This window comes from Mya arenaria, chromosome 4 (assembly GCF_026914265.1).
Source record: "Mya arenaria isolate MELC-2E11 chromosome 4, ASM2691426v1".
NCBI classification, from domain to species: domain Eukaryota; kingdom Metazoa; phylum Mollusca; class Bivalvia; order Myida; family Myidae; genus Mya; species Mya arenaria.
The window spans coordinates 63,944,115-63,956,858 of NC_069125.1; positions in this window are offsets into that span (position 1 = coordinate 63,944,115).

Consider the following 12,744-nt stretch of genomic DNA (forward strand, 5'->3'; position numbering starts at 1 on the left):
TACATAAGTGGAACACTAGATTGACACATCAATAAGAAGTGAAGTATACATGATCACATTACTAAATGGAGCTCAAATGTCTATCAACAGAATTCCTCACAATTTGACATAGATATTGTTTTCCGAAGGAAAGTAGTTATTGGTATATCACTGAATATGATACTCATGAAAGCCGACTCGTGACTTAATTTGCGTCATATGATTGCGTACTTATGAGAGAATTCTTTGGAAATAAAACGAGTTTGCCATTACCTAAAGAAACTGTTATTTAAACACATCAACTAAAACTGCTACATTGTGCATTATTTGTACTTAAAGCCAGTCCCTTCTCAGTGTTACGTTTACATAAACACCGCTTTTCTTCTGTGCCTTTGTTAGTTTACTACCAGCCACAAATAGAATCATACACCTCTCTTTCAAACATGTTTTATGTTAAATATGTTTGTTCTGTCGAGTAGTGTATTGAGTAGTGTAATACCCGAAAAAGTGTCAGAGTAAGGCCAAAGAAACGCATCCCAATTTCAATGGCTGCATCATTCTGACACAAAGTTTTGGGTTTCATTGAACGCCATTTCTGTTAATTAAAAGTTCAATTTTCTAAGATACAATTTTTTATTTTTTTATTTTTGCACATGTTCTTCGATGAGTTGATCCATTCTTTCGAAGTTGATGTCTGTGAAATTGTAGTTAGACCATCAATTGAAATGATTTTTTTCATGTGAGTTTGTATACTCATCTAGTTTAAGCCCTCAATGAACTCCTGCTTCGCTGACCGTTCCAAGACGGTGACCCCCCCCCGCCCCAACATATGTTAATAAGGAGATATTGATGAATCTGTGGTCTGTATTTGTTGTATGAGCGTTGTGTGTATCTGGTTCAGTGTTTATTATACTGCTGCCTTGTGTCTTTAAACAAGGTATTCTTTGAATTGTTGGCAGCTGGGCTTGTAGTTTTCATTGTGTTGCAATCACCTTTGTAATTTATAATATTTTAGTACAGATAAGTCGACTATCCAGTTGTCAAACTACAATGTTGGCTTTGCTTCAACTTTCGTCTGATCCAGGGTTCTTTGACGAAATAACCATGGCACAGTAACAATTTAACTAATAAACCTTCTGAAATTATGAAACAGTTGGAATACTACAATATTAGTCAACGTATTTGTAGAACAAGGATCAGTATATTTACATGAGTAGTTAACTTACGGCCGGGTTCCTATGCTCGAGGTATGTATGCCAGTCAAATATGTTAAGACTCAGTAATTTATAAATAAGTTGCATTTTATTTTTACTATTAATTAGAACAATAGTGATGTTGCATTTTAATTGAGCCCATGCAAGCGGAATTATTTGCTTCTAAGTTTTAATTTCATATTTGATAAAAGTTAAAAGAATGTTTGATATCAAATGTCAATATCTGTGTCAAAGTGTTATCAATAAGTACACGATTATATTTAAGCTGATATTTTTCTCTCCTTTTAGTCTAATAACATCAATTTATCAATGATTGATAATAATCAATAACAATGAGACACTTGTGCTAATGTCTGAAACATGGGCTGAGGGTGTTTTTGGACTTCCTACCAAATGATTTTCTAAATACATTATATAAACACGCGCACACACACACAAAAACACACGCACACGCACATACAAACGCGCTCGCGGGTATACACACACACACATACCAAGCACAAACACAGACTTAAAGAATGATATTTTGAAGAAGAAAACTAACAAAATAACAAAAATTGTCTTATTATACCAACACTCGAAAATTCCAGCAACCCAACTGACCCATTGTAATTTAGAATTATTCTTAATTAGAAACTATACTTGACAAGGAATCAAATTTATTTTATAAAAAGTGTGGTTTGGCATATTCAAAATTGGAATAAGTACGTGTGTTTTATTTGTCACACATTTATGAGGTATTAAACAAAGCACTCTAACACAGACAGAATAAACATACACTGTGATGTGTACAATTACTGTAAAGAAACGTGTCACAAACCTTAAACAGGCAGCGTTGGAACAGTAATGTTCACATATAAATTTCATGACACCGTAAACAAGCTCCAAAATAATTCACGAAAGAGCAGTTCGTGTTGAAGAGTGTTAATCCTTTCTGATAATAGCAACAGCTTACAGTGTCCAATTGAAAACCTCTCTAGAGATGTAAATCATATCACCATATGAAATCATCAATGGGCTGTCATGATAACCAAATTTAGGAAAAGATAAAACAGGTTTGCCAATAGCAAATAGAGAAAACAATATATCCGTCAAATTATGTTAAGGTTTCTGTTGATAACAGTTTAGATTCATGTGTTTAAGTACGCTTTTAATCCATCTGTCCTTACGGAATTGTGAATATAGAATTGCCCAGAGATAACCTCCCAATAACGCTTTTAAATAAAATATTTATTTGAAATCTAAAAGCGTCTAGTCTTCCTTTCCTGTGTTCATGATTTTTCAAACGATCTGAGGATTTACACCCCCCCCCCCCAAAAAAAAAAAGGTTGATTTCTGCAAGAACGTCTCGTTTGACAAATGATATTTACTCATCGTTATATGTCTCCCGACATCATTGAAAAATTACATGTAAATAAAAGTTCATTGAATATGTTTTAATCATAACCTGAAATAGAATATCACTTAGGCCAGTGCTGGAGGGCGATCCTAGTGTTGCACTTTAATGCTGTTTCATACTTATTATGCATGATTCCCTGCTGTATGCACGATTCCCTCTTAAGCCTCTCTCCCCAAAAACGTATTTATAAAAATGTTTTATGTATTCTATTCTAAAAGCCATTATAAACTCTAGCTCAAAACTAATGTCGACTGTGTATGTATTAAAGGGCATTTATTGTCTCGGAATTAACAATAGCCTAAATTTCATGGGCGTTTATATTGCACATCCAACTACTTATGTATTTAATCAAACTGAAGCAGACCCTTATTGCATGCATTAAGAATCATTGTCAAAGACTGGCAATACAGAATTAAAATGAAACGTATCATTTATCAATTTTTATTCCTGTTTCCTGTCAAGTCCCGTCAGGTCGTGAAGACTAGCCTTCATTCCCATTGCAAGAAGTCCAGGGGCAGGTGCAGGATGAGCGACGGCTACAAAGTCACCTTAACAAGTACGCGCACCTTGACTTTCAACTTTACCATGAGATGTGAACACAGAAATTAGAGTATGTTATTATGATCAAATCAATCTCTCCCGACCCTTCAATGTATTTCGACAATTGTGAAGGTAATGCATGTGCTAATCGACATCTATAGTGCATAACTTTCATTATAAAATGGTTTCTTTTTCTTTTAATATCACTTGATATCATTATGCATGTGCGTTGTTATTTTCATATCAACAGATTCTAGTATTGCGTTTGAATGGCAAAAAATCCAACAAAATATTATAATACTAACCATTCTACATTCATAACAGTGGTCAATTATATTTGAATATTATTTTTTAATATATTTGTTGTCTTAGGATTTATGAAATACAGTTCTATAACATTTTAATTGTTGATGCAGGGATCGAGGTGCAGCTGCAAAACAGGCTTCGTCTTCAGGAGTATAGCCGTATTGAAGTGAACAACAGCTGACTGTCTTGTCCTTTCTCACCGTTTCTAGTGAACTGTTTGGTACTAATTTGCTAATCGTTTATCTCATCATGTACCCATCATCCACTACCAATATGTTCAATAGATACATATACAGTAACTAATATTTTTCAGTTAGCAATCCATGTCACCTGCTTATCATTCGCAAGATGTCAGGATATGTTGAATAACACTATAACATTGTGTGATGGATTCATTAAAAGTTATTCTGTAGATGTAAAAAAACATATTTGTTGGCAATATGATTATTCTTTTTAAATTTTGTTGTTTTTATATCCTGTCAATATTGATTTTTTCTTGATTAAATGGGCACCGGAAAAGCTTTATATTTATAAGGCTTCATTAAAAGAGAGAAAAATTGAGAGAATGTAACATATATAAGTTTGCAATCAAACTTGTTTACTCAATTTTGTTGTTTGTTAACCCTGTTTATATTGAATTTATGGGCATCGTTAACAGTATATTTATAATATCTATAGCCAATGCAATACATCTCAATATTGTTTAATATTCCTAAAACAGAAACGCCTTAAACACTAAGAGCTACATCTGTATCAAATAATACATCGAAGTTTTAAAGGCCCTCTTGCAGTATGACAAACAGCCGTTCAACTCACCTTCATACAGAAACACGCAATATTCAGATTGATCAAGTCTTGCAGGAAATGTGCCACATGTTTGTATGCATATACATGATAACTTACATAACTAAGGAAGACCATTACGCGTGAATATTCTTACTCATGTGTTTCAGTTATCCAAATTAAATTAAATTTAAATGCAGGGGCCAGCTGTGAATCTGATTTCACTCTAAAGAGTACAAAAAAGAGATAGGGGGAAAATACTGTCAAAGAAAGATAATATCTGTCGGATGTGGATAAAGGAAGCAAGAGTGACAGTGACATGGTCATAGCCTCTTAGTTTGCCAACATCTTAGAGCCTGGCGAATTAGTAATTGCTAATGGGGGACATCCTTCAGTAAAACAAAGTGCAATTGTACATTTTACTATTTTTAAGCAGCATGCAGAGACATATTGAAATTAAATAAATACACTATAACAAAACACAAGAATGAATTTATTATTATGTTTTAATATCTGTATTGAAAACACATCGATGTGTATAAATATTTATTTGTACTATGTGTGTACCAGCTATTTTACACACTTTTTTGTATAAATCATGACATTGTGGACTGTTTTTCATTGATTCATTTAAAGTTCAACTCGCATAATCCGTCATCAACTGACACTATAATGACATTGTCTTCCCCAGCTTTAATACAGGCACTGCATCTGAAAAAACAAAATGCAATTAATTTCTGAATCATAAAACATCAGAACCTATTTTTATACATTTGTATTTTGTATCATCTATTCACAAATACACATTTAATAGCATGATTAGGACACACAGACAAGATCAGCTGTATGATAAGACAGAGAAAGAGAACCTGTTTCTGACCAACTGATATAAATCCATTTCATATGCATGTTTACCTACATTCTTGGCTAGAAACAATATTAAAATATATTAAATACTTCCAACGCAGCTGTTAGACGTTTATGTTAAACCTATAGCATACCATATCATCACAATATTATACGTTTTCTTAAATGAAAACATATATACATGGATTGCATAATTTGCTTACCTGTTAATTAGTTCTGGTCTTTTCCCAGACGAAGATAAATCTCAGCAGCACTGTGTCCATTATTTATCTCAACAACTGAACTCTGAGAGAAACTTTGCACCAGGAAGATCATTTCCAGTGAATGTTACTGCACAACTTTATTAGAAGTAGCCATTGTTTACATTTTTTTGTACTACCTTTCTGGAAATTGTGTATCACGTAGTACACATAGCAGAAAGCAATGACGTAGTTGTAAATCCCTCCTATAAATTGCTTCTGAAAAAGGGGGTTGGCAAAACATATTATAACAATATAAGAGACGTGAATAAAAACTCCAGATCTTTGATATTATTAAGAACATTTATGAAAGGACCTATAAAAGAATAGTTTTTTTCCGAATGGTTCAGAATATGAGTTCGCTGAAGTTTCGACTCTCGTTCCGGTCAATCGAGCTATTTTTTATCGAGCGAATGAGACCTCGATTTGATATCTTGACATACAATTAGACAACAAGGTGTTCTGGTACACTGTAATGCATCAAATAAACATATAATCAACCTTTACTCGTGTAATTATACACATAACATTTTTATGAATATTTCATACATTTCAAGATTGATATGATTTTCTAGAAGTATACATTGCCTCAATAGTCAAATATTCATTATTAGCCGCCAATCGTCTGACAATGTATTGATTACTCTAATGTGGTCTTATGCTCGGTACAACGCAAATATATCATTTGTCATCATATAATTGCAGTACATCTCTTCCAAAGTTGAATATTACAGACGTGTGTCAAAATGATGTGTTTGTTTGGTTGCAGTAGTTCTCTTTGATCTCCACTTTCTTTTAGATGGCCATTTTGACGCAGCCATCAACAACTTGCACTGTCTACGTTGCGGAATTGTTACCACTAACAGTTTTAATAACACTCTGAACAGGGTAAAACTGATCTTGATCTACTGACCAAAATCAGACAGGCCCACGAGCAATTATTGAATCATGGTTTAGTTCTAAGACGGCCAAAAATAATGCACCAAAATGTCAACAAAAACCACTTTATGTTTATCAACACTTTCAAAAAGAAAAGAAAAATAACATGATTTCCAGACAGCTTTTCCGTCTCAATACTTGAATAAGTACTATAATATATTCTGTTTGTTTTGATATCAATCACAGCGTTACATTCTATTTGTTTTGATGACCATCAAAATGTGGTTATATCTGTTTTAGATCTGATAGCTTTCACCATGGTGTTGATATACGTCTCTCTCGTCCATTTGCCGACACGTTTCACCGAGCTGTTAATGGATTTAATGTTCAGGGAGATCGTTTCGTATAAAATTCCGATTTATTTGTTTTTGTTTTCTTAAACTTTACAAGGCTGTCTATTAAACAAGTCGGTCTAAAACGACGGTTTTGACCGTAAAGCCATGTTTTTCATAACGAAGTATAATTAAAATTCCATTAATCGCTTGGTAAAACATTAAACAGCTTCAGGGTGTATTTGTTTGTTTTCAAAATCGAACACACAACCAATAACATCAATTACGTATATCTTTAAGGTGAGTCTTAGAAATGAATTATTTAATTTTACTTGATGAGCCTCTTGTTTGATAATAAATTGTCCATGCGTAATATTACCATTATATGACCGTAATGTGGTCAACATAAAAACGGGATATGTGTAAGAACAAACTTAAGCTTGCGAAATAAGTGTTCATATCCAAAAGTAAATAATCGCAAACACTATCCCACGACCATCATTTCTGCTTTAGCACTGAATGTATTTGTACGCATGTTGTGGTCACGTGTGTGTTCATAACAAATGATGCCCCAGTGTCAACACATATTGATAGCTCTGATGAAAACGAATCCAGACCAATTTAACCCTGGTTTACTGCTATTATTGTGCAGTTTCAATATACCTTGTAATGAGTTTTGGTATTTGAATGCCTTCTAAGTGGAAATACTGCCTTAGTTAAAAATGTTCATTACTTACTGAAAATGCCATCATGAACGCGGGACTTACTTATAAAACATTACCCGATTCTTCCTGAATCTTTTATATTGTCATAATTTCTCAGAACGTGGGAAAATCGAAAAAGATGACACTTTACATCAAAATGACAGTTGAACTGTGATTACTGTAAACGATCAGTAGACACATCCATAAATCGGAAGTTTTAAATGATTATATCACCAAATAGAACTCAATTAGCAGAAACATATTTTGACAGAGATATTGTTTTTGAGAAATTACTACCGTTTATTTACAAGTACATGCCATTCTTGTTTTGAATTGGTCAAGAGAAACGACTGGTGATTTACTTTGATTAATGTAAGCACATTGTCAATCACGATCTGTTATTGAAACATTTAAACAAAAAACTGTTATTTGTATAAATAATTATACCCTTACATTAATCTTCGAACTCATGATTTGCTTTTGTTTTCTAACAGATATGTATTTGATATATAGGGATATCATAACGAATGAAATTTTATGTTTTGGTTGACCAGGAAGTAAAAGTATAACTACTGATAGTTTAAAACAATTTAAAAACCCTAGAGTTGCTATTAAAAATCATAACAAACACGAGTGAATTTGTGATGATGCCCCAAAACGAAAGACCAACATGCCAAGATGATGCTTGGTCTATTGAATAAAGTTCGAATAAGATATTGTAAAATAAACAGCTTCGAAGCGAGTAAATGAGAAACGCACAATGTTGCAACGCACAGTCCGGAAACGTCAATGGTGGAAAGTTTCATTATGGTTATGGTTCCTCTGTAAACGTGTTATAAAAGAAAACATGTCTGGCAATGTATGGCATATTCAAATATGTATTTAAGTCCAGTTTCATCGTACTGGCCATTGCGTCATGCCGATATTTGGACAATTATATTTGACCTTGAACACAGAACAAACCCCCATAGGCCAAGAAAAGGAGTAATCATCCAAAATAATATAACAGAGCAACGGAATACTTTCTGGTCATCAAATAATTGGACATAATGATCAAAACGTTTTTAAGTGGTTAAAGACCAGATTTATTTACTTACTTTAACGGTCTGTTGTGTTTTTCAGATGCTCGGGTTATGGATGACTTTAAGAACTGAACGTGAAAGGAAAAACAAAGAAGCGGCATACGTATACCATACTTCATTAGTATTTGATAAGGCTTAAATGTCATATGATGTCTAATGTCTAGTGTCTTAGAGTCAGTTTTTTAACAAGACGTGCATATCCAACGTGCAGTGAACACAGTGTTGTAACTATTAAACCTTTAAAAAGTTATATGAAAATAGCCTTCGTATGCACCGTTTCAATTAATGGACTAACTGTCGCAGAATAATTGATCCCATTACCAGACGTGACGTGGGCTGATGATAAAATCGCGCTGAAAATGGCCATTACAAATCCAACTTACACGCCAGAAAATGAACTCAATAAGGGTGTAATATTCAGTGATCCCTGTTGTGGTTTTCAAACATGGACAAACGAAAATCTGCCACAAAGATTGTCTAAACTGGATACTGGAAAAAAAACAAAGTACGTCGAAAAGCCTATTGATCGCGGTTACGCAAATGTTCATGATGGCAAAGGTCTCGACCGGGCTGTTTAAAAGCGATATGGTTCGGACCTTGTGGTAGTAAATGTTTCCGTCCAATGAAAAAGGAAACTGGGAAATGCTTTTGCGTTTAAAGAAAAATCATAGTATTATCGTTTATTAACAAAGCTCTTAGTAGAATCAGAGAACACTTGAGTCCAAACGATGTCCAGTCGGCTCTCTCACCTTTATACGGATAGACCCCTCCCCAAAAATGAAACTATTAGTATGAAAAGAATTAACACAGTACAACATTCTTTCTTTGTGATTATGAAACCATGGTGCCTAATCATTTGTTGAAATCCTTCGAATGATGTATTATATTTCGACACAGAATATGTTTAAAAATTTAAAGCAAATGTTCGACACAGTTGGGAAATGGCCGTAAGAGCAGACGTTTGAAACGACAGACGAATATGGCTTATTTTACCTGTTTAAAAACTTGAGCGTAAAAGACAATCCTTGATCCACATTCGCCATTATTCCTTTAAGTTGTGACTTTTTCTCTATTTTATTTAGAAATATAGCCTGAAGCTGTTTTATATTACAGTTCGGCAAACGATATAATGCAAATTATGACAGCAGCTTAATCTTCCAAGGAAAACCTCGTTATTTTTACGTATATATACGAACATCATAAATTACTTGTCTATTCCTTCCGCGTTTTTGCCGAGATGGAAGCACGGTTTTAATGATTAATATTGCCTGAAAATAATTGCCTACATGCAATTACAATGAGCTTATAGAATTGAAGTACAATTTAAAACAAACATCTTCAATAGCAACAATCGCGCATAAAATAAATTCATGAAAAGCTTCCAAGATCAAACTTTAGGTAGTTCTCCTGATTTCCAAGAAATAAAAAGCTTCCGGGAATGGCCATCATTAGCCATCCTCAAGTATTCTTATCGGCAATCATATCCCAGCTTCCTTTGAAATCGTTCGTGTTTACTTGTATGCAATGGAAATGATATGTATTGATAAACGGAAAAGTTCATAAACGAACTTCATCTAAGGTTATTGTGCATTCATTCATTTGTAATCAAATCACAGTATATCGTTCAAACTCGGACAAGTATAGTAGTTAAGTATGACGTGATGGCTCTAAGAATTAATTGGCACGACAACAAGAACCAAAGTAGCGTGCATGAATACTGATTGGTCGTTTGAGAGCGATCAACTATAACTGAAATAATATCTTCTTTAGTACCTCAGTAAACGTATATAATTTACACTGTGCACTAACCATAATTACTACAATTACACACATGATGGATTGTGAAGAAACTATGCTAGCGTGTTTGCCTTTGCGGCTGATGAATTAATGCTTTGTCGCAAACTATAAACCAGCGTCCAGGGAAGCACACGAAGATCTTAAAATCCTTGCCTTGCGAATACTTCCGATTTATTTAAAACAAAAACATACAACGACAAATTATTAACAAATATTGAAATCCAATTGTAGTTATTATCATATGTTCATAAATATTTCGGAATATTTTACGAACAAGTATGAAAACACTAGTAGTTAAATTAGATTAGTTAAATTGATTTAGTAAATCGAATCGAATGTCAGTTTGCACAGATAATTTCATTAAAAGGGCATGTTCATAACAAACTGAAAAACACATTGAAGACTGATATCAGCAAGCATTAACTCCGTTTTTCACAATGGCTAAAAGATAATGAGACTACATTGGATATACGGTAAGAAAACAGCAACCCTTTGGATGAATTAAATCATTTTACATTGTCTTTTTCACCCTTGTTGCTATTTATCATCTGGTTAATGAAGCTGTAAAGTTTGCGAAACGTTCTAACTAGCTACCATGACGTTTCTATTAGTTTCGCCCTTATACCCATCTCGAAGAATACAGCCTTTCTGTTCATGACAAACCACAGTTCATACTCTAAATATATCCCAGTGTCTTCAAGATTGCTGCTTTTTGGGCAAAACATCACCAGGACGTTTCAAATTTATGTTGTGTTTCTTTTGTTATATTTAGAATCAGGTCAAAAGATACCAAACAAACACGGGATTACAAAGATTTTGAAAACGCATCATAATACATACTACGTGCTACTATTTATGTTACTGTAAATAATTTCAACTAGTCATCAATTTTATAAATCACCAATCAAATGTTTAATAATGAAAACTGTGATCATTGGCTATCATAGCTTACTTCATTGATGATATATGTGTGATATTATGGGTGGAAACAATATTGTGGTCTTCATGTCAGTAAACCGAAAAACGCAAAAATAAACAGTAAAAATGAAAGTAGCTCTTTGGTTTTGATGAAATAGAATGTTTTCGTATATTAATCATAGTAATATATATGCTTTGCAACGAAACCAAATATCACAACGGAAAGCTTGTCTTATCTTGTGTCAAATAATACCTATAGATCATTTAGAAAGTAAGAAATGTTTTAGATTCGTAACGGTATTTTATGGAATTTCCATTTTATATAATAATAAGATGATATGTATGTTAATCTGTTTTCTACCAATCTGAGCTGTGGCGATACATGATATTTTAGACCATTTGGTACTTGAGCACATTTAGGGCACCTTCAAAATCAACTAGGCTTTATACAAAGATGTTTGACAATATTTAAACACATCAACGTTAATGTTATATGATTTACAGATATGTTCTTCTTTTAAGGATATACAATGAAGTTACAGTCTATAACAAGTTACATTTTGTTCAATGCCTTTTTAGTCTCCTTTAATTCTTAAAGATTTGTGATATGCGTGGGTCATGTTATGTTTACGTGTCTGTATATAGTTGTACATTGTAGAGACTCAAATGAACTATGAGACGTACTTAACGAAGAGCAACAATGAGTACTACATGCCAAAGGGTAATGCACAAAATGCGATACCTTTCTGTTATATAAGTGATTTCAGATTCACACTCAAATTTGATTCACAAATACTTTCATATATATCATTTTTAACCATGAGGTAAACTCTCAATGATACGTAGATATACGTAGATATAATCAATGCACAATTAGTAATTTATGTCGGTTGTCCGTTATTATGCGTTGAACTGAAAAACATTATATATGTTTTTGTTTGCCTTCCCCCATTCAGTAATGTAATATGTGGTGGTATCATGATATATATACTGAGTTCCCTTTTGCACATTGTCTACTTTGCTTTCCCCAGTGCAAATTATTTAATATATGCAATCATCTGTGTCAGCAGATTTTAATCTCACATCTTTGGCTTGAGGTTCAGTGCGTCTCTCCCCAGAATCTATTGATATGTGAACTGAAAAGGAAAATGAGTTCAACGCTTACCAAAAGATCAGACACAGAAGTAATGAATCTTGCAGCCTTTGCACTTAATCCATTCACAAAGAACGCTGACTATTTCCCAGATAAAAGAAAAGAGGAACACGCCTTTCTTAAGAGACAGTACAGGAATGGAATGCATTCAATGTCCACATAGATCTTCAACATACTGTGTACAAATTTTGAGACATGTACTTAGCATAAAATCTCTAAGTGATCACTTACACCTTTTGGTAAAATTACTAAATATACGGTCTTAAATAAAATAGAATATAGTTATGAATAAAAAATGATTTTATTTTAGTATTATTCTGTAGCATTCGTTATCACTCTGCCCTTCTCCGTGGATGAATTGGCGGCTAGATCTCTTTACCTGCTGTGAGAACGTTCGAAACCAAATAAGCTGACATGTCTTCGAGAATGGAAAGTGTGTGCATGTTTTGTTTCTGAATATATAATGAGCCTTGCTATCACTAGAATTAACACAGTCTGTCTCAATAGCAAAATGAAAGTGGTTTTAATTCTAATGGCATAATGTTATGAATA